The 22,799-nt window shown below is 40.5% G+C and overlaps 1 long non-coding RNA gene across 1 annotated transcript; it reads left to right on the top strand.

Annotated features, from left to right (window-relative positions):
• The first annotated feature begins 4,867 nt into the window (after positions 1–4,867).
• On the top strand, positions 4,868–19,920 carry LOC109480642. Its single transcript, XR_002140847.1, has 3 exons — positions 4,868–4,947; positions 17,771–17,857; positions 19,424–19,920. It is a non-coding gene; the product is annotated as an uncharacterized LOC109480642 (long non-coding RNA).
• The last annotated feature ends 2,879 nt before the right edge of the window (positions 19,921–22,799 follow it).

Below are 22,799 nucleotides of genomic sequence, written 5' to 3'. Positions count from 1 at the left end.
AACGACCAGAATTAATGCCGAATTCATGCGATGGAGGGAAGAATAATTGTGGCGGGATAGTCTATAAGTACGGTATCAACTCGACGCGGATGGGTGGGGAAACGATCTGTCACGAACTTCTGGAAGAATCAGGACTACCATTCATCATTCTCGGTCCAGCGGAAGGGAAGAGCGTGGGGTCGCCGGCGCGGGAAACAATTTTTCATGGACCAGGCCGCGCGAAAAATGGGGAGAGCGGCGCGCAAGCTGCTCCAACCGCGCGCGCACGGAATCTCAAAAAACGTAGCCTCCACTACCAGGCCTTCCTACGGGAATACGGATCGTAGAATTCGGCCAAAAAAGAGAGTAAAATTGGCCGCGGGGAGGTAGTTTCTTTCCCTCCGAAGCGGCCAGTCAAACCTACAAGGCGGCCAAACTCACCCGGCAAATATTCTTCTATATATAGCCAGCATAGTTAGTCTGGTAGAGACTACAAAAAACGTAGCCTCCACCAGGCCTTCCTACGGGAATATGGATCGTAGAATTCCGCAAAAAAAGAGAGTAAAATTGGCCAAGGGAGTCCGGCTGCGGGGAGGTAGTTTCTTTCCCTCCGACCTAGCCTCCACCAGGCCTTTCTACGGGAATACGGATCGTAGAATACGGCAAAAAAAAGAGAGTAAAATTGGCCAAGGGAGTCCGGCCGCGGGGAGGTAGTTTCTTTCCCTCCATCTAGCCTCCACCAGGCCTTTCTACGGGAAAACGGATCGTAGAATACGGCAAAAAAAGAGAGAAAAACTGGCCAGGGGAGTCCGGCCGCGGGACCTGGGAGGTAGTTTCTTTCCCTCTAACTGCGTGGCCAGTCAAACCTACAAGGCGGCCAAACTCCCCTGGCAAATATTCTCCTATATATAGCCAGCGTAGTCTGGTAGAGGCTACAACAAAACGAGCCGCGGCACCACAAAGTCATAAAAAGTTCGCACGAAATTCACTCACCGATGCTTCATCTACGCTTAGGTGAAAGGAAAATCGCCGGTGTTGAGAAATAATCTGTTCCGAGTCATAATACACGGTAGTAAACCTGGGTAAAATGAAGACGTATTATTTCTAAAGCCCACTCAAATCGCTGTTATCATTGTGTGATAAAAAGAAAGCAGCCATTCACCGATTTTGGTAAACATTACAAGGTTCTTTAAACATAATTCTCTTCATAAATGAGATTTTGACAATGACAACTAAAAACGAAGAAGACATACAATGCACTGTCAAATTCTTAACTCATAATTCATAACAATGGTCTATCAAATTCATAATAAAAAGAAAGCATCAATTTACCGTTTTGGTAAACATTACAAGGTTCTTTGAACATAATTCTCTCCATAAATGAGATTTTGACGATGACAACTAAAAACTGAAGAGGACATACAATAACCTGTCAAATTCATAATTTGTAACAATAGTCTGTCAAATTCATAATAAAACATTTACCGTTTTGGTAAACATTACAAGGTCCTTTGAACATAATTCTCTCCATAAATGAGATTTTGACAATGACAACTAAAAACTGAACAAGACACACAATAACCTGTCAAATTCATAATTTGTAACAATAGTCTGTCAAATTCATAGTAAAACATTTACCGTTTTGGTAAACATTACAAGGTCCTTTGAACATAATTCTCTTCATAAATGAGATTTTGACAATGACACCTAAAAACTAAAGAAGACATACAATAGTCTTATCAAATTGTCTGTCAAATTCATATTAAAAAAAAGCATCAATTTACCGTTTTGGTAAACATTACAAGATTCTTTAAACATAAATTCTCTTCATAAATGAGATTTTGACAATGACAACTAAAAACTGAAGAAGACATACAATAACCTGTCAAATTCATAATTTTTAACAATAGTCTGTCAAATTCATAATAAAACATTTGCCGTTTTCGTAAACATTACAAGGTCCTTTGAACATAATTCTCTCCCTAAATGAGATTTTGACAATGACAACTAAAAACTGAAGAAGACATACAATAACCTGTCAAATTTTCATGATTGAAACATTTCCACAAATCGGATTGAATAGAGGCAGTGAACTGTTCTAGATTTCTGCTGATATAGATATCACAGGGCCCATTGTCTATATAATAGGCCTGGGCACGATATAGCCGGCTCGATTACAATAACATAATGGACACATTCAGTGTTTACGCATGAAAAAACATGATGATAAGAAAGCATTTGATTTAGACCATGTGCGTATCCCCTCTTTTTATGTGCCCTGCATAGTAGTTAATTTTCCTGGCACCCAGCATATATTACTGACAGTGCTTTTTGTGATAAAATACGCCAAACCATTGTACTTGTGCATACAATTAGGATAATCTTACATGTGTATCTCTTTTCATTGTGGTAAGTTTAAAGTGATTGGTGATATGGAGATGATTGAATTTGCGTTAGCATGGATGGAAATGTTAAGAGATGAGATTGATCAATCATTTGTGACGTTTGGTCATTGTTTACTAGCTCTAAATGGTAGTGATTACGTTATAGGGTAGCTGACATCATACGCTCTTCGGTAGTTGTTAGGATCGTCTAAAAACAACACAAAACAATACAATTTGCCAAGGTCTAAATTGTGACACACGAAGAGTTAGAATAAGGGCAAAATTCGTGTAGTGTGCTCAAAAATATACTAAAATGTGTTAAAATTCTTTAGAAATTATATATGTAGGATTTTGCGTTTTTGACTCCCTTGTTGCATCTTACTAGGCTCTACCAGGCTTCAGAAGCGGCTGGAAAGATTAGAACTCAAAAATATACTAAAATGTGTTAAAATCTTTTTAGAAATTACATATGTAGGGTTTTGCGTTTTTGACTCCCTTGTTGCATCATAATTTCACAAATTTTTAATTTACAATAGGCTCTACCAGCTACCAGGCGTCAGAAGCGGCTGGAAAGAGTAGAACTCAAAAATATACTAAGATGTGTTCAATATTTTTTAAAAATTACATATGTAGAGTTTTACGTTTTTGACTCCCTTTTTGTATCATAATTTCAATTTTTTTTTACTTTACACTAGGCTCTACCAGGCTTTAGAAGCGGCTGGCCAAATAGAGAGATAACATGCCAGGGGAGTTGGTCCGCTACTGTTCCCTTGCATATGATCTGTCAATCTGGCCAATTTCTACTATTTCCAGCCGCCTCTGAAGCCTGGTAGAGGCTATCGACATACTAGCATTGTGGCTACTGTATAAAAACGTTTACAAAGAGAGGGCAAAATTAACAGATACAAATTTAGTCAGATTTCAAGGAACCTTCATTATCTTGCATATGTGCTTTCAGTGGGCAACACGAAACCAACATTTGTGCCTAATAGAGCATAACGTTTTTGTTCTACCCTAATAGGCAATACAAATATTCAATATGCACCATTAATTCTAGGTGAATAGCTAAAATTCCAATTTAGTGTGTAACGGCATAATATTTGTGCTAATATGTATTCTGTTTCGGTTTATATCATTGCTTTTGTATTAATTTCTTTTTAAATTTCTAATTAAAGGCATCCAATGCGATTTCAGGGCAGCAAAACTGGAAATATTCTGAATAAGGCAATCTTTAGGATATTGACACATACTGCTTCACATTAGCACATTTGGGTCAGCATTTCATACTTTGGGCGTTTAAAACTGCAGAAACAAGCCCCAAGATGAGTCCTTTATTTTCTGGGTGGTACCCTAAAAATCAGCCCAGGGCCCCTCCAGTAACCATTTTCCGTCAGAATTTTGGGCATTTTTGCTCCATGAGGGTCAATATACACAATATGGTACAGTGTGGTTTCAACTCAGTATGTAGATAAATGACTAGAATATTGGCTTTGAAAAATCGGGTTTCCAAGCCCTAAAAACTACACTGAATGCCTTTGTTTGCACAAATACTTTACTGCAAAGATATTTAAAAATGACAACTGGGATCGGATTACAAATATGACATGAATTATCACATCTAGATTAATATTCGTCAACTTGATAGTATAATATATATTCATGACAAAAAATACGTAATAAAAATGCCAACGACTTCGGAAACAATGGACAGACTAGAAAGCACTTTTGTACACGTTGACATTAAGTCTTATTAATAAAATAATGATGACTTAATGAGTTGTATGACAATGGTTTACCAACTCAGTTTTGATGCGTTTTCAGTTTTGAAACAATATTTCATATTACATGTACGTAATAGAAGAAAGTACATGTCATTTTATGGCATTTTTGGTTCTACGTATATTGTGATGAATATGTTTGTTTTCTGTTTAGATTTGTTTTTAATCACGTACAATATACATATTTCCAACATGTTATTGTCTTGTCTTTGCATGAAAAATTACTTCATAACTGGGATGTATATTGCCATAAGAGATATTTATTTAATTGCGAAAATTGTACACAAATTCTTATCTTATTGAACAATACATTTGCCAATTATAGACTCGTCTCTTCCCAATCACAAAGAAAATATGACAAAAGAAGATGGTTCTAAAACTGACTTCTAAAATGCCTGCGCCCGAGACTATTCTACATACGTTGAAGCAATATGTTTCTACCAATGGCAATGCTTTATCCTGTATACATGTTGCCATAGCTACCACAACAATAGCCTCTTCCAGGCTTCAGAAGCGGCTGGAAAGAGTAAAAATTGGACAAATGCTATATCTGTCTATTTTGCATGTTATCTGTCTAGTTGGCCAATTTCTACTCTGTCCAGCCGCTTCCCGAGGCCGGGTAGAGGCTAGCAGCCTCTAGGCTTGGGTATACTGGTCCCCAAGTGGTCATCGTTTGACCAAATCCACTCAGGCCACTCCACACAATTACATTCGCTTGATTCCCTTTTCATAGACCCATCGTGATGTCCAGTATGGATTTATGGTGGTCAGTAGCGGGCGCGAAAGACCGTGACACGTCAAACAAGGTGGGTTTAAAGGTCCCCATGTGGTCACTGATTGGCTGAAGGCCTTAACTCGATTTACCCCAATGGGTCCCCAAGTGGTCACTGATTGGCTGAAGGCCTTAACTTGATTTACCTCATTGGGTCCACTTTGTTTTGCCGTGTTCCATCGTACATCAATGCTGGGTGGTGTGAATTTATGGCGGGCTATATGGGGGTCGAAGCACCGTGTCGTGTCGTACTAGAGTCCTGTCATGTCGTACTACGATCGTGTCAGGTCGCTAAACGGTCTGTGGATGTCGAAGCACTGTGGCTTGTCGTACTAGAGTCTTGTCATGTCGTACTAGAGTCCTGTCATGTCGTACTAGTGTCCTGTCATGTCGTACTACGGTCGTGTTAGGTCGATAAACGGCCCATGAATGTCGAAGCACCGTGACATGTCGTACTAGAGTCGCGTCATGTCGTGCTACGGTCGTGTCATGTCGTACTAGAGTCCTGTCATGTCGTGCCACGGTCGTGTTAGGTCGCTAAACGGTCCGTGGATGTCGAAGCACGGTGGCTTGTCGTACTAAAGTCCTGTTCATGTCGTACTAGAGTCCTGTCATGTCGTGCTACGGTCGTGTTAGTCTTCCTATTTAGCCAGTTTTTGCTAATTTTTCGGCCAGCAAAAGGGCATGGCGGGGCTCTGATTTTCTTTCTTGTGCAAAATCTTGGATATAACATAATACATTATACAATATAATATCGCCCAATGTATGCGTATCAAGTTTCTTAGCATAAACACATCAAAGACTCAATAAATTACTTGTAGTCTCTATTTTGACAACTCTATTATCATTACAGCAGCCAAAGGAGGCTGTTGGAGACTAGCAAGGAATAGCCTGGTACAATACAATGCAATGATTCCGTAAAACGACATGTATGTTAATACATATTGTAGCATTAGGCCGGTTTTAGGCCATGGCATGAGGTCTATATACACGGTACATTGGTTACATATCCAATGGGCCGGTCACTACGGTCATAAAAATATGATGACCAATATAGAGGTTGAAGCGCCGTGAAATATGGTCGAAGTGACCGTAAGGGTCCCGCAGTGGTCATCCTTTAGCCACTTTACGCACGTCCAGTGGGCAGTCAAGCGACCCGTAGGGGGCAATTGGTCAGCGGCAATCTTCTAGCCAAAGCCGCGTAGCACATGTGTATGGAAAACCCGTACTATAGACAAGTGAGTGGGGTATTCAGTTTTGCATGCGGAGCTAGTGAGTTCAAACCCCGGTCGGGCCATACTAGCCTCAACCAGGCTTCGGGAGACGGATGGAAAGAGTAGACATTGGCCAAATAGAGAGAGATATAACATGCCATGGGAGTTGGTCAACTAGAGAGTACAGTTTAGCCTGGGTACCATCCGGATTTTGGCTCCGCCACGCTCGAAAAAAATCACGATTTTACGGAACCAAAATCCGGATGGTACCCAGGCTAATACAGTTTGCCGCACCGAACAAACTGTACTCTCTAGCAGACCAACTCCCCTGGAATGTTATCTCTCTATTTGGTCAATTTCTACTCTTTCCAGCCACCTCCCGAAGCCTGGTAGAGGGTAGGGCCATAGCAAAGACTTTAAAAAATGGTAGATACTGTTTTCTCTAGCCTGGGTGCCAGCCTCCGTAGTCATCGCAGGCTCCCTACTGTCACTGGCTACAACCGTAGGGAGACGGTGGTAACTACGGAGGATGGCACCCAGGCTATACTTTCTCAGATATTAGCATATAACACTTATGCCATGAGAATCATTAGTTTAAACGTTGAATACATAACTCCACCAATGAACTAGCCCCCTGCTATATATATAGTGCTTGCACTGAAATGTGTGGCCCAAGGGCTATAGAGACAGTGATGGGCACCGCCCTACATACCAAAAGAAAGGGATTTTTAAATCTTTATTTTCAAATGGGTATTTTGTGTCCAATTTCCTATTATACTCATGTACGTATCATTCGGATTGGTTGTCTAAATGTATGTATGAATACACTCCACATATTTTCTATCTCAAAGTTTCAACTGTTAGAAATTAAAATCATTGGTTTTTGCAAAATTCCCGACGACTGATCTGTTGCGCTTATATGAGATATGACAGGCAGTTATGACAGATGATAATGTTATGTAAAATTATACAAAATTTCCCAATATCCGAGCTAACTGACCGTGTCAACTGACATCTACAAATGGACGTACTGGACTGTAGATTCATTTTTGAGTTCGCGAAAATGTCAAAATTTACAGTATTCTAACGACATTTCTTAACTAGAAAGGTAACATTTGCAAAGCGAATGCATAATGTTCACCTTCGCATATGGTCTGCTCTGTTAATTCTTACATTCACACATTCATATATGTGGTGACAAAAGTCTAAATCCCTCCTGCTATAAAATTGCAACATGGTGTAACCCAACACCAGTTACCATGGTGATAGACTGTCTGGTTCAGGTCATTGACCTTTTGTGTTTGGAAAAGAAGAAACTGAGCAAAAACAATATGTCTTCCTTCGTAAAAGACGAAACATTAAATCAGAACCTTGTCTTGTCTCCTCTCTTCATAGTTATTTGCTATCCACGTTCCGGCATGGCAACGGGCATCTTTGCCCATTGTCGACATGTTGACCACTGTCAGAGGGAAACAAAATTTCTTGCTTTTTTCTCTCCAAAATCAGGCGAAAATTAATGCGCGCGCTGATGTCATCCATAAAATTTACTTGCTGTGGCCTAACTAGCACGACACGGTGTTCGGGGTCATTGACCTCATGACGTGAATTGATGATTAGACAAAGGTCGTGATCGTTTTTATGACATATGTGATAAGTGAGAGCCATGAAAGGAAAAATTGTATGTTTTTGATGAAGTGTAAGGAAGGACAACTGGACACGACCACCAGACACGACACGGTCGGGTGGTGACCCGGTAGAACGTTCCGGTCACACGACAGGTTTACAACAAGCTGACGACATTCTTACGACAGTTGTAAATGTGTCGTATAAAAGTCTTGTGACGGAAAAGGCTGACGTAGATCCTTTTCAATGGTCAGTTTCCCAGACTGTTATAAAAAGGGGGGGCAAGGTTCTAAGCCCGCTAAACCACGATTATGGTGGGTTGCATTCGCCATTTCGGTTGGGGACGTAAAACCCCATCGTCATCATCGTTGTTATTGTTATATTTTCATTATTGACAACACGCTTTTTAATACGCAAAACCAAAATCAACTACACAAGAGCGACGTAGTCCTTGTAACTTTCGATGTGTGTAATTCGATGTTTTTGTAGCAAAATTGTGACTGAATTAAACTTAAACGAGATACAGAACTAGAACATATGCTGCAGTACTATGTAAAGACACTAGGGGACCTTTTAACAACCGCTAGAGTTATCCTTTTCATACACAAATGCACAGTACAGCACCAAAACATAACCTTCTTTGCGAAGGTAAAGAGAATTTTTTCATCATGGGCGGTACGGGTACAATGAACAAGTTTTCCGCCCTCTTTTCCCTATAGAATAGAGGGTCAAAAGTAATATAGTACAGTGCCATTGCCAATTATACTTCTCAAATTAGGTCATATTGCCGTGTCATTGTCGGTGCGTCTGTCCAGATATGTAATTAGTCAGGACAGAGGACAGGGCACCGGCGACGTGCTCTACTTTACACGGGAAAGGGCAGACATTTTGAGAAGAAACTAGAAAAATGGCAGACATTTTCTGAAAAAAAAATCTAGAAAAAGGGCAGACATTTTCTGAAAAAAAATCTAGAAAAATGACAGACATTTTCTTCAAAAAATCTAGGAAAAGGGAAGTTATTCTTTGAAGAAATCCAGAAAAAGGGCAGACATTTTCGGAAAAAAAATTTAGAAAAAGGGCAGATATTTCTAGAAAAAAATCTAGAAAAGGGCAGTCATTTCTAGAAAAACATCTTGAAAAGGGCAGTCAATGCCAGTCATTTTTAGAAAAAAAAATCTAGTATCCTTTCAGATTAGAAAGTCGCAGAATGAAACATTATTTTCATCTATAGAATACACCATTTCTTTTTATATTTCCATCTTTTCTGGTAGATTTTGATTTAGTTTTGACACATTAGCGAAGAATTTTCTTTCGGCACTGATAATTCTGGATATAAACCTACACCCATATGTCCAGGCTCTCGTTCCCAGAGTCACACCCGCAATATAATTTCTGTTTTTACCATCTTTACGAAATACAGAATGAAATAAGTCTTCATGCAGCAAATATTTTCTATTCCATTCAAATTTTATACTTTGTAACAGTCGATGTTGTACATTGCTTAGAAAGTGGTAAAACAAAGTTGTTGAAGTATCTCTATGTGACAATGCCGTTCTTGTGCTATATCACTAGTTGGTGACATTTAAAGAATTGAGACGTTACCTAGAAGGCTGAATTGAGTATCGGGCCTGGAATTCGATATCGCAAAGCGAGATAAAAAAAAAGCGATTTTGGCACCTTATCTCAAGTCCCCGAATCTGGCGCCCACCCAATAAGTGAATAATTTCAGTCTAAAAAAATTATCTCGAGTCCCCGAATCTAGAGCCCACCCAATAAGTGAATAATTTCAGTCTGAAAAAAAAATGGCCGGCACACACAGATTAATTTAGCAATACATCTCAATCAGGTAGCGTTGTGGCGCTGTGGTGGAGTCATCTCTCGCTATCTCATTTCCAACAGCAGCAAATAAAGTAGTAATCTATCTACTGCGCGCGCCACAAAATGGAAAATTAGTTGTGGTCCCTTGGGCCCGCACCGCATCGAAAAGTAACTTGACCTCCCTCTCCCCCGCCATAAATGAACGTCCTATCCGCGGGGACCGCAGCAGAATACATTTGTGCGGGAGTGAAATTGATACCACAAATCCTGCGCCCTGATTGGCTAGCTCAGGGGATTCATTCCCATGACAACGCCGCTAATCAGGTCTATTTGTAAGGCTACCTAACCATGGCAGTTACCTGTATCTTGTCAAATGCCTCGCTAAAATCGGCTAACGCTACAATAATACCACATTAAATCATCTAATAATCTAGAAAAAACACACGGATTTATTATCCACTGATTTATGATGTATTATATCTTTATGACTTGCTTGCACCACCTGTGTGGTCCAAGGGCAGTAGAAAGGACGATAGGCGCCGCCATATACAACAAAAGTTGCGGAACGCGCTTGAAATCTTTTAGCTATACACTGGATAGGCCCTAGCAACACTGTTGCGAAGAAGTTTTGGAACCGGGACACAGTAGCCTGGTTACCAGACCCATAGCACACAAAGCCAAGAGTTAGCCAGCGTGGTCCTTGGTCGACTTAGGGGGTTGTGGTATAATTTCCTTGGGGGTATGTGGGCCCTGGAGCCGAGGAACTGGCCTGTGTAGGCCCTGGTAACAGTCTGGTACCTAGCCTGGGTGCCAGACTGTTCCATGCATGCTGGCTAACTTTGTGCCTAGTGTGCTATATAGGTCTGGCACTATCTGGAACCCAGGCTATGTAGATTTCAGTTTACGGAAAAGTTTGTACCCTGGGTGTACCAGACTAGTATCGGGCCGTTAGCCGTTTTCCTTCGGCAGCCAAGAGCCCTTCGCCCGCCTATCTAAATTACAGCTAGGGGGTAGTTGAGCCCGATTTTTACTATGGATAGGCGGGCGAAGGGCTCTTGGCTGCCGAAGGAAATCGGCTAACGGCCCGATAAGAAGTTTTGGGCCTGGCACTACGGGGCTTTTATAGAAGTTTATTTCAAATACATGCCCGAGGGCTAATTGTAGGTGCAAACAACATGGAGCAAGTCTTTGATAAAGTGTTACAATCGAGTGGGCTAATCACAAGTTTCCGTATTTTTCTAATAACAAAACAGTCCTTTATATATCTGCCTATTTTTGCTTTGTGGGAACCATTATGTAAACGATAGCGCAGCTCATACATAAGTCATACCCACCTCCCAACTTCTGTGCTTACTCTAGAACAAGACAGATTGACGAGTGCGGGGAAATGAATTGAGGGAGGGGGATCTAGGAAAGTAAGAGATTCATAAAAATTCCATGGGCCGTAGGACACGGGAGATTGATGGCGGGAAGGAAAGATGGACTGGGGGAGAGTTATAAAACTTGCGGACGCGGTCGGGTGGGCCCGTGTGCCCCTCCGTGCCCGGCGCGCAGGATTGATGGCTGAGACCCGCACGCGCACTTACCGTGATAGATCGTCGCAATGCATCACGGCGGACAAGTCCATTCGGGAAAAGTTCAGGGGGTGGGCGGGAAGAAAAGTTGTTAAGTTGGTACACGCCCTAGCCAACCAACACTGTTATAGAAAAAATTATATATCTGCAAACTATAAAGCAAAGAAAACGCATAATGTTTACCTTCGCTATAGTCTACTCTCAATTAATTCTTACTCAAACACATTCATATATATGGTCAAACAGGCTAGGAGTCTAAATCCCTCCTGCTATAAAATTGCAGCAAGATGTAACCCAACACTAGTTACCATGTTGACAGACGTCTGGTTCAGGTCACTGACCTTATTTGTTTGGAGAGGAAGAGGAAGAAGAAACGGAGCAAAAACAATATGTTTTCCTTCGGTAAACATAACTATAGATTTTGAGACTTTGAGACTTGACAAAACTAAACTAGATTTTTAGTTACTTTTCTAAGCAAAATTGCTGATTCAGATATTTTACAAACTATGACATTTTGAGACTAGACAAAACTAAACTAGATTCGTTAGCTACTATTCAATGGCTATGCAAAATGATGGTTCGAAAATATATGCAAGAGTCTGTTTGAAGTTTGTAGTTTTTTGCAGTCAAGAGAATTACTGCATACTGTTGCTACCCCCTACTTTGAAATGGGATGTCCCGTCACTAATATTGTTGAAAGAGATGGGACTACAGCACTGATTGCGGACACGCCCTTGTGACGTGATAGATGTCAGCTTCCAGGAAAATGAATAGAGGGACGGCGTGGGACGGACGTGTAGATTCCAGGAGGAAGTTGAATGGACCGGTGGCCATATAAAGGCCATGTTGATTTGATTATATGGATGGCATCCACGCGCGCATGAATTTTTGTCCGTTTCCAAAAAAAACGTTTTCGACCTTACTGTAAATCGCACAAAGCAGCTGCATGCAAAATGAACAAATATATGCCGTAAATTGCAAAACAAATATTGAAAATAATACTATTGTCTTTGCTTTCATTGTCAAAATGATACTAATGCCAAAATCAATTCCAAAGGAAAAGAAGAAAATGTGAAGAAATAAAAATTATTCGCCATACCATATTCTGGGTTTAGTCATTTGTTCAACCTTCATTGCTACGTCGATTTTATAATGGAGGCAACGTTGCCAAACTTTTTTTATTCGCACGCTCGCATCAGTTTCGGGGTTCCCAGAGGATGTCGTCCATATAACCAAATCAACATGGCCTAAAGCTAAGTCAACAAACTCTGACGAGTTCGGGTGGAACTTCGGCGGACACTTTTATGCCGAAGGTTTTTATTCGCACGCTCGCATCAGTTTTGGGGTTCCTAGACGATGTCATCCATATAATCAAATCAACATGGCCTAAAGCTAAGTCAACAAACTCTGACGAGTTCGGGTGGAACTTTGGCGGACACTTTTATGCCGAAAGTTTTTATTCGCGCGCTCGCATCAGTTTTGGGGTTCCCAGAGGATGGCATCCATATACTAGTAATCAAATCAACATGGCCTAAAGCTAAGTCAACAAACTCTGACGAGTTCGGGTGGAACTTTGGCGGACATTTTCATGCCGAAGGTTTTTATTCGCACGCTCGCGTCAGTTTTGGGGTTCCCAGATAATGTCATCCATACAATCAAATCAATATGGCCTAAAGCTAAGTGCACCAAACTCTGACGAGTTCGGTTGGAACTTTTAGCGGACACTTTTATGCCGAAGGTTTTTATTCGCACGCTCGCATCAGTTTTGGGGTTCCCAGAGGATGTCATCCATATTATCAAATCAACATGGCCTAAAGCTAAGTCAACAACAACAAACTCTGACGAGTTCGGGTGGAACTTTAGCGGACAATTTTTTTTCAAGTATTCGCACGCTCGCGTCAATTTTGGGGTTCACAGATGATGTCATCCATACGATCAAATCAACATGGCCTAAAGCTACCACAACAAACTCTGACGAGTTCGGTTGGAACTTTAGCGGACACTTTTACGAGTTAGAGGCGGGACTCTCCCCATAGATTTTCGGGGCTGCCCTCCACACTTCAGTAAAGATGCGATTGATATAAAGACGACACTAGGAGGTCTCTCGGACCTCGCAAAGATCTTACGACCGTGAACAGACAAAAGTTGCAAACTTTAGACGAAGATGAATCGTTGGGGAGTGGATACACGGGTGTCTATCTACTAAAGCCCAACCTCCTAGTCGTTTATATCAATTCCAAGGCGTTGGCAACATCTAGAAGATTGGAAAAACTTGCTTTGATAGATGTGTGCTGCAAGAAAGGAGATCCAAATATTAACGGCGCCCGTTTTGATGTGTGGATATTGTCAGGTATTATTTCCATAGATCACTTAGTGTTCCCGCTACGCTGCCGTAGAGAAATTTGTCTTTCCCTACAAGTGTTGGGGCGGCGCTACACAACTTGTTTCATATCACTACTGCGGGACATATTTATAAGTCATGCTACTAGTTATGAAGCAAGTTTAAACGGTAATTTCTAACACAAGAAATTGGACTCACCCAAATTTTTGACTGTACAACTCCAGTCTTTGTCAAGGAATGAGCAATCCACCGCTTCCGTGACGTCACGCAGAAACACACGTGACTCCGTGAGCAGTGGATCATAGGTTGCAGAAAGTCCGTGGCGCCTCCCGTCTCTGTTGAGGGATGGTTGTAATGCCCTGGTGTAGATGGCCTCTTTACTCATGCTACTAGTTGTATGGAACGAACAATGTAGGTGCACACTATTGTCTTTCATGGAAAACTCAAAATTTTGTAAAGTTTCATAAAGATTTAGTCTGAACAAGATTGATATAAGAGTTTATAACGGATTGACTGGTCGCAATTTATTTTGACTGATTCTACGTAATCATTATAAGTTACAACGAAATAAGATTGCATACAATGTAGACAATGATCTTCAATACAGAAAAGTACCAGAACAGAAAATGCAAAAAATGGACGCTTATCTGCAGTTCTCAGGAAGGGCGCTAGGACCAAATCGACCTTGACCTTCATCTTCCCATGACCTACCCACCTACTAAATATCATCAAAAGTTATCCATAGCATCTTGACTTATGCTGTTCAACGAAACACAAACGCACGCACAGACAGACATACGCACTGAAAACCACTCCTCCTTCATGGAGTTTTTAAAAATTGTAAAATTTTAGAAATCAGTAAAGAAATATACATCAATTGCTGGCAAATATGTCAAATTTATGAACATAACGTTGCAAGGTTATCCAAGTTCTTTTTACCCAAAGTTACCTAAGTTTTTTTTTTAATATTCTGAGTATATAGACTTTAACAGATGGGTTATTTTGTTGACAGTGTGTCTTTGCTTCATTTATAAACCACAATCCGTCCCAAAACATAAGATGGAGCGGTTGAATTCCTCCATTTGTACTCATCAGTGCCAAGTGTTGACATAACACATGCCCATGTCAGCCGCTTATGAATGAGTCTATTCCGGGAATGTTTGTTTAAGCTGGGGTATTTCTCATAGAAGTAATGACGGTCTGCTTTACGCTAATTTTGCGGCTGCCGGTTTTAGAAATAGAACTATTCTCAGAACGCTGTTGTAATATCTTGATTGTAGTGGGAGAATGTCAGGTTATATGGCAGTTTGGGTGGAAAATCTGGTAATTTTATTATCTAGAAACGGAGTTTTTTTTACAATGTTATGCAGTAGTTTCGGTATTTGATAATTTTGCTATTTAAAAACTGGCTTTTTTCACAATGTGATGTGGTAGCTTTGCTATAAGATTTAATCTTTTTATTTAGAAACGAGCCTTTTTTTACGATTTTATGTGGTAGCTAGTTTCGATATACAATGTGTTATTTTTCTCATCTGGAAACTTTTCTTCATAATGTTATGTGTTATGTTTCAAAATAGCTTTTTTTACACAATGTAATGTGGCATTTTAGCTGTGAATTTAATAATTTTGTTGTTTCGGAACGACATTTTTAAAGAGTAATTGAATACTTTAGCTGTGAAATTCTATAATTTTTCTCTTTTTAATTTTTTGATATTCTTTTAACTTTGCAATTTTGTAATTTTGTGTATTTTTTCATTTTTTTAAATTTTGTATCATTTTTTAACTTTTTATTTTTTTAATTTTTAATTTTTTATTTCTTATTTTTAATTTTTTTTCTATTTTTAATTTTTTTTTATTCTTGTACCAAATTTTTGTGGAGTTTTCTCCAGCGTGAACCCCTGTCGCCCTTCCGGCGTCATTCCCCGCGCGGCGCCCAGTCCTCGCCGCCTCCTTCCCCGAAGAAAAACTACCCTAAGCTAACTTAATCAACAGAATTTGTCAAACACGTCAAAAAGCCACTCACTCAGCACGCGTATCGACGTCTCTCGATAAAGACAAATGCATTCTCCATTGTAGTGTGGATAATACAAGCTATTCCATTAAGTTTGTAATATCGCAATTTTCCCCGCACCAAATCCCCGTGTAAGAGTGCTAATTATGACAAAAATTACAAATTGCCGCCGCCCGCTAGGCTTGGCGTGATGGAACGCGCGCGCAAATGAAAACATTATGAGTCTTTTAATTTATGGTCGGTGAGGGGAAGTTGTCGGGCGGGGAAACTCGCCGACTCACGCGGGCCGTAAAGCCGGTGAGTGCGGCAATGAGTCGCGCCGATAGCTCCCGCATATACATCACACGGCGAGGGGATGAGCCCGCTTTCTAAAGGGCCGTCCTACCCGGACACCGCCAAATCTCCCGGGTTAGTTTTATAGCCCATTCCCCCAGCGTAAACGCTGACTCTCGGCGGAAAGGGAAGCGGTTAATGCCGGTAGATAACTGACACGGAGACGCGGGAGGGATACTTTGGAACATTCCTCGCTGCCGATACGGGGCGCAGCGATTAAAGGATTTTTGCTAATGGGAAAAAAAGATGCGCTTTGGTGTCGCCTTGTCCCGGTGTATGCGTCTTGACGTAATATACAAGTTCTAAGCAAGTTGTAAAAAATAAGATGTTGTCAAGACGCTAAAGGAACTTTTGGAACCATAAAAGTTACCAAAGTTTATCGCCCATACATCCACCAATGAAAACTACATGTTGGCGATTGTGAAATCAGCACCAAGGACAGCAGCCAATGAAATCGTGCGCGGCTTTGTAGCCAATCAGCGACAAGAGTCGGCGTCCAATGAGCGTCGTTTTTAATCACGCGATGGAGATGCCTTCAACGTGATTGGTCCTTCAATGATTGTCAATAAACCAAATATATCCAACAAAAGAATTCCCTAATTGAGTTAAATATTACCTCTTCCTATTTTCTTACACAGAAGAAGTCATTGTTTTAGGGCATGAACTTAAAATAAACGTATTTTACTTAATATTTACATTAGCATGACACAGTAATAATAAAAACAACACATCACTGACTTTTCCCCATGACTGAATTGCCCCAATTAAACAAAACGTGCTAATAAACTGCCCAGTTTACTCATACTGCGGAGTGATTGCCGTTAATATTCCATCTGGCCGCTCTGGAAACTATTTTCCGGGAATTGATGGAGACATCTCCGAGTGTCAGAGTCGCCGGGTTCAGTATAATAGAGCCGCTCCGGAGAGACTTTACCGAAACACAAACATTAATTACATGGGGTATGTGTGGAACTCTTGCCCCGCGCCTGCTATAAACTGCCAATCATCACCCAACCGGAAACTACAATTACAGCGTTAATTACCTCGGCTTAATTGCATTACATTGTTGTTGAGGGGACGTTGATTATGTCATCCTTCCTCTAGCGTGGTATTAACAGATGTCGAGGGATTAGGCCGTTTTTAACGGCTTTTTTTTAAACTGGACTTTTAAATTTTAAAATATAACCGCCACCGAAACTTCACTCACATCTTTGTTGATTTTATCGTTATGATTTTAATCATTTTCTTTTTAGTTTTTGAAGTATGAGTTCAGTGATATCACTAATTATTTCATATTAAATATTTATATTGATTATTTTCACACCACGATAATTATATGATTTATAACAATTATGATTGAACGTTGATGTTTTTACATAAAATACGCCAGGCAGGGCTTATTTCTGTATATTGTTTTATTTTTGGGTGAAGGTATGATATTCGCATGTATGTAAGTTTGGATTGTTACAGTAATATTATCCTCCAAAATTAGTTTAATACGAAATTGTGGAAAGATTATTAGAAAATAATTCTTGCCTCTGAGCAATAAAGAAATCGTAGTTTTGAAGAATGGGTCGCCAACTTATTTTTACTGCTCAATAAATAAAGTACTGATTACATACATCAAAATATAGACCATCCCTCTATCATTTTTCATGTGGACGCGTTTATTTGATAATTCAATAAAGCAAACTTGTAGGCAAAAGATATTATATTACCTACGCGTAGTGGGATAGTTTATATGCTTAATATAAACTTAATATCTGTGAATTCAATATAAAACATTATCAGTTCCCAAATTTTAGGGTTCATATGATTCTGATCCTTGACTTTTTCTAGATCTATTGTTTCTTACTTTTTGTGTTTTTTGTTTTCAGGAGTTTGTTTCATAAGGTGGGGTAATTATTATTTATGGGTTTTCGTTCCCTTGTCTTGTTCTGTAGGACTGAAATTGGTTCTGAGTGAGAGACGCTGACTCCGGCCGCAAATTGGAACTAATGTCACACCAACACAGCCGTGCAATGGAAAAAGTGAGTACTTAATTCACAGGATGAAGATTCATGACTTCGCGTACAGAGTGGACCGTAATCATAGCCCGTTATTCGTCACTTCAGTCCAATTTCCCGCAATTATTCTGACGTTTTGATACACGACCGCCCGCCGAAACCTAACGACTTTTTGATATACATTTTTCAATTGTGTAATACTGGTCATTATATGACATTTATACAAGCACAGGCCACAAATTCCTTTTTACTCGCACACTTAATATCTTTCAATTACTGGTGCGGCCAATTTTCAACTTGTTACTTTTCAGTTTTACCACTATATGTTTTTGAAGCACATTTTTTAGCAATGATACAATGCTTTGCACAAATAATGAAACGGAGCTATAATATTTTTTCTATTATTTTTTCACACTTAATATCTTTCAATTACTGGTGCGGCCAATTTTCAACTTGTTACTTTTCAGTTTTACCACTATATGTTTTTGAAGCACCTTTTTTAGCAATGATACAATGCTTTGCACATATAATGAAACGAAGCTATAATATTTTTTCTAAAACTCTAATTTCATGTTTCATACACCGGAAAAATGTACGATTTGAACTGAAATTGGGACTTTAGTTATGAGGCATTGTTTTACCATCTTTGATCATATCAAGCAGCTCTCAAGTGTAGTTTCTAGTGTAGTCTCTACCTCAACTCTTCAGATTCTGACAAAATCACTAAGAATTGGCCCAAAAAGGAATAATTTTATGGGAAAAATAGCCAACATTTGAGCTACATGCAATTTCCAGACAAAACCATGGCTGCCTAACTCCTCTTGAAAATTATTCACCTTGTTTCGCTAAATTTTAGCAGCCGAAGACGCCTGGTAGAGACTAGTTCCGTGGACTGTTACGTTGTGGGTGGTTGTCGCAAGATTTTGATGTGGAATTTTCAAGTAAGACATTGACACAATCAACCGCCGACAAGGACCTACGACTGCATTTTTGTCGTAACAAAACTGCTGAATTTTCAACGACACGTTCACGATTGTCGCAAGAATTCCCTCGTAGTCGTACAACGATGGTACGATAGTTGTAAAACTGTGACACAACCAACCCTCGACAAGGAGCTACGGCCGCATTTTTGTCGTAAGAAAACTGCTGAATTTTCAACGACACGTTCACGACAGTCGCAATAATTCTTTTGATTCGCAGTCGTACAACGATTGTACGATAGTTGTAAAACTGTGACAGAGCAACCGCCAAGAACGATCTAAGACTGCTTTTTTGTCGTAACAAAAAGCTGTATTTTCTACGACACGTCTACGACAGTCCCAAGAATTCCCTCGATTCGCAGTCGTAGAACGATTGTACGATAGTTGTAAAACTAAAGAACACGGTTCTCTGTTGTCTGCCCGTCCGTACTAGTCTCTACCAGACTAACTACCCTGGATATATACAGGAGAATATTTGCCAGGGGAGTTTGGCCGCCTTGGCGTTTGACTGGCCGCTAAATAAGGGAAAGAAACAACCTTCCCGCGGCCGGACTGCCATGGCCAATTTCACTCTCCTTTTTGCCGAATTCTACGATCCGTATTTCCGTAGAAAGGCCTGGTGGAGGCTACGCCCGTACGTGGTGTGAGGTGTGACCGGGCGGCTGTCCGGTGCAGCCCGGGGATTACAGCCTGCCATCCCGCCCGTCTCCCCGCCGCGCTGCGCCGCCTCCCTACCAGAACGCACACATCTGTCCCCAGCACGCCCGCCTGGGAGACGTAAATCCCGCCTGAGCTCTTCATTTCCACGCTTCCTGAGGCACCGGAGCCGCGTGGATTCCGGATTACAGCCGCCTGGATTCCGGATTACAGCCGTGTGCATTCCGGATTACATCCCTGTGGATTCCGGATTACAGACTCCGGAGTGATGATGACGTTGACAACCGGAAACATTAACTGTGTCAAATTTACACCTGTTTTTCGCTATATTGATGTTAAATGTTAGGTAGCTATAGATAGCATATACAAAATTGTATGTATATCATCAGAATTGCATACGTTCTCTACAATTGGGTTACACAATACATGCTAGTATACAATGAACTTCAATTTAAGGGGAAAAGTTTCAAAAGAAACAAAAAACGTAGGGAGGCAGTGAAACTGTAGCTATTTTGTTGTTGATTTGTTTGTTTGTTTGTTTGTTTGTTTGTCCTTTGAGCATTTTCTCTGTGCAGAGGTGTCTAGTCTAGTATAGTGACGAAAACTAACTATTTGAGAACAAATACCTCTGATATGATAATATACGCCGTGCATGTAGAACACTAGATATATGTATATAATATATGTATACATACATTTCGTTCCTATTCCTCTTGGGACCTGTAGATATTTTTACCGATCGAAGGAAACATTCCTTAATAGATATGAACGAGAGGAGAAGTGTAGCGAAACTTTCAATAAGTAGTCTCGACCAGGCTAAAAAGCGCGGGTTCAAAAAGGTAAAATTTAGTGGCCGAAACGTCCACCGCATGTGGCCGAAATGTCATGAAACGTCCATGGCCGAAACGTCCATGGGCCGAAATGTTGGAGTCCATGCCCGTAGCCAGGGGGGGTTCGGGGGTTCGGAAGAACCCCCCACAAGGCTCAAAGGTCCACTTTTTGGTCCACTTTTTATCTAAAGGTCCAAGATTTCTCTTTAGATGGACTGATTCATATCATCAACTTGCATGGAATCGTATAAAACTGCTCCCTTTGTCATTGCATAAAAAGTTATCTCTGATTTTTTTTCTCTCTGAAATTCTCTCAAAAACGCATGAAATGCCATTTCAGAAGGTTCATTTTTCAAAATTTCCCGGGGGAGCATGCCCCCGGACCCCCCTAGGAACCTCGCACCTTCGGCGCTCGCTGGTCCCTCAAACAGTGGGAAGAACCCCCCCCCCCCCAATTCAAAATCCTGGCTACGGGCATGTGTCTTGCTTTAATACAAGGCCTGGTGGAGGCTACGGAATAACCCCGGTAGCGGCGGGACAGGGTACCGGGGCGGGCCCGCACGCCAGGCGGCGCGAGCGGTGACACGCGGCGGGCGGAAATGGAGAATAATGCGCCGCGCTCGCCGCCGCGTGTCTGCGGAACCGTTCCCTCATTTCTCCGCCTCATTACTTCAATTGATGAAATTTGCCGTTGCAGTTCAACAGCCGAAGGTTAAGGTCCTCGCTAGCGTCTGGTTTTTATTTTTTACTCCGCTGGGAAAGGAATATGGAGTAACAAAATTACCGAACTCTAAGCGCGTGGCTACCTTCATATACACTGTCACAAAAAAAAATTCGTTAAAGGCACTCAATGCAATTTCAGGGCAGCAAAACTGGAAATATTTTGAACAAGGCAATTTTTGTGATATTGATACATAATGTCTCACATTAGCACATTTCAATCAGTATTTCATACTTTGGGTATTTAAAACTGAAGAAACAAGCCCCAAGATGAGTCCTTTATTTTATGGGTGGTACCCTAAAAATCAATCCAGGTCCTTCCAGTAACCGTTTTTTGTCAGAATTTGAGGCATTTTTGTTCCATGAATGTTGATATACATTAATTAAATAGTTGTTTATTTGCAAAATCATGCCCGAAGGCTAATTGCGTGTACAGTCAATTATACAGAAACAGGAGACAGGTAACAATCTGTCTGGAAAAACCTCTACTTCTACTACTACTCTAGCTATTAAGGGGTTCGACTTCTTCTTTGAAGGCAGTGGATAATGAATAGTCCCACATTCTGCATAATTAGTGGGTTTTGTGATCTTAGTAGAAATGTAGTCTTTTGGTGATCTTCTAAATGACGAAATGATGGAGAGATTGTTGTAACTGTCTGAAATAATCTGTTTCTTTCGGTCTCATAGTGAGGACACTGGCTAACAAAATGTATTTCATTTTCCACTGCATTCATTGTACAATATTTACATAATCTCTCGTGCACAGGTAGTTTTCTATAGCGGCCTTTTTCTATCTCTAGTGGATGCGCACTTATTCTAATCTTACACATGGCAGCTCGTTCGTCGAATTCATTGTGGTATAGATATTTTTCCATGAAGTATTCGGATTTGACGGTCTTGTAAAATCTTAGCTTGCCGTTATCTACAGACAATTGGTGAAAGAACGTTTGAACATACATATCAGTTAGTCTTCTCTTCAACAATGTACATATACTCTTGTTGTCTAAAGTACAGTGGTTGGTGTTCCATAAAAAGAATAGCCTGCATTGTTAATTATTTCTTTGACATGGTGTAGCCAACTTTTCTTACCACTATTTCCTATATTGTGTTGCTGACAGAGTAATGCATCTACTTGTAAGGGGTGTGTGAAAGTGTCCAGTTGTTTGAGTCTTAACCAGTATTTAACTACACGGACGGATACATCTATATCTGTTGGGAACAACCCAAGTTCTGCCCTACTTGCTAGGTTACTAGAATTCCTGTGCACACCAAGAATATTTTTACAGAAGCGGTTCTGAGTTATCTCTACAGGACAATTGTCATTTGAATAATCTTTACCCCAGATCTCACAGGCGTATAACATTATAGATTTGATGCACGCATCAAAGAGTTTGAGTAAGGCCTTGGGGGACAAAGAGGTGCGGATGAGGGGTTTAAGACTAAATATTGCTTTACGAGCTTTTAAAGATAATTGTTTTTTGGCTAAAGAATAACTGCCAGACGAAGACATAATTATACCTAGGTAGGTATATGAGCTTGTGATTTGGATACATTGGGACAGTGTTGTTTCAACTTAGTATGTAGATAAATGACTAGAATACTAGTATTGACTTTGAAAAATCAGGTTTCCTAGCCCTAAAAACTGCACTTAAAGTCCTACAGCGATATGACTCTTCAAAAGGCGTTCTCATAACAAAAACTATATGTATAACGCAAAATACCTTTGTTTCGTGTATGTATCAATCATTTAATATAGTAACACATCGTCCTAGTTAGGGA

The sequence above is a fragment of the Branchiostoma belcheri genome, unplaced genomic scaffold, assembly GCF_001625305.1.
Source record: "Branchiostoma belcheri isolate BF01 breed outbred unplaced genomic scaffold, Haploidv18h27 scaffold108, whole genome shotgun sequence".
Classification (NCBI taxonomy): domain Eukaryota; kingdom Metazoa; phylum Chordata; class Leptocardii; order Amphioxiformes; family Branchiostomatidae; genus Branchiostoma; species Branchiostoma belcheri.
This window is presented reverse-complemented; position numbering and strand designations above follow the sequence as displayed.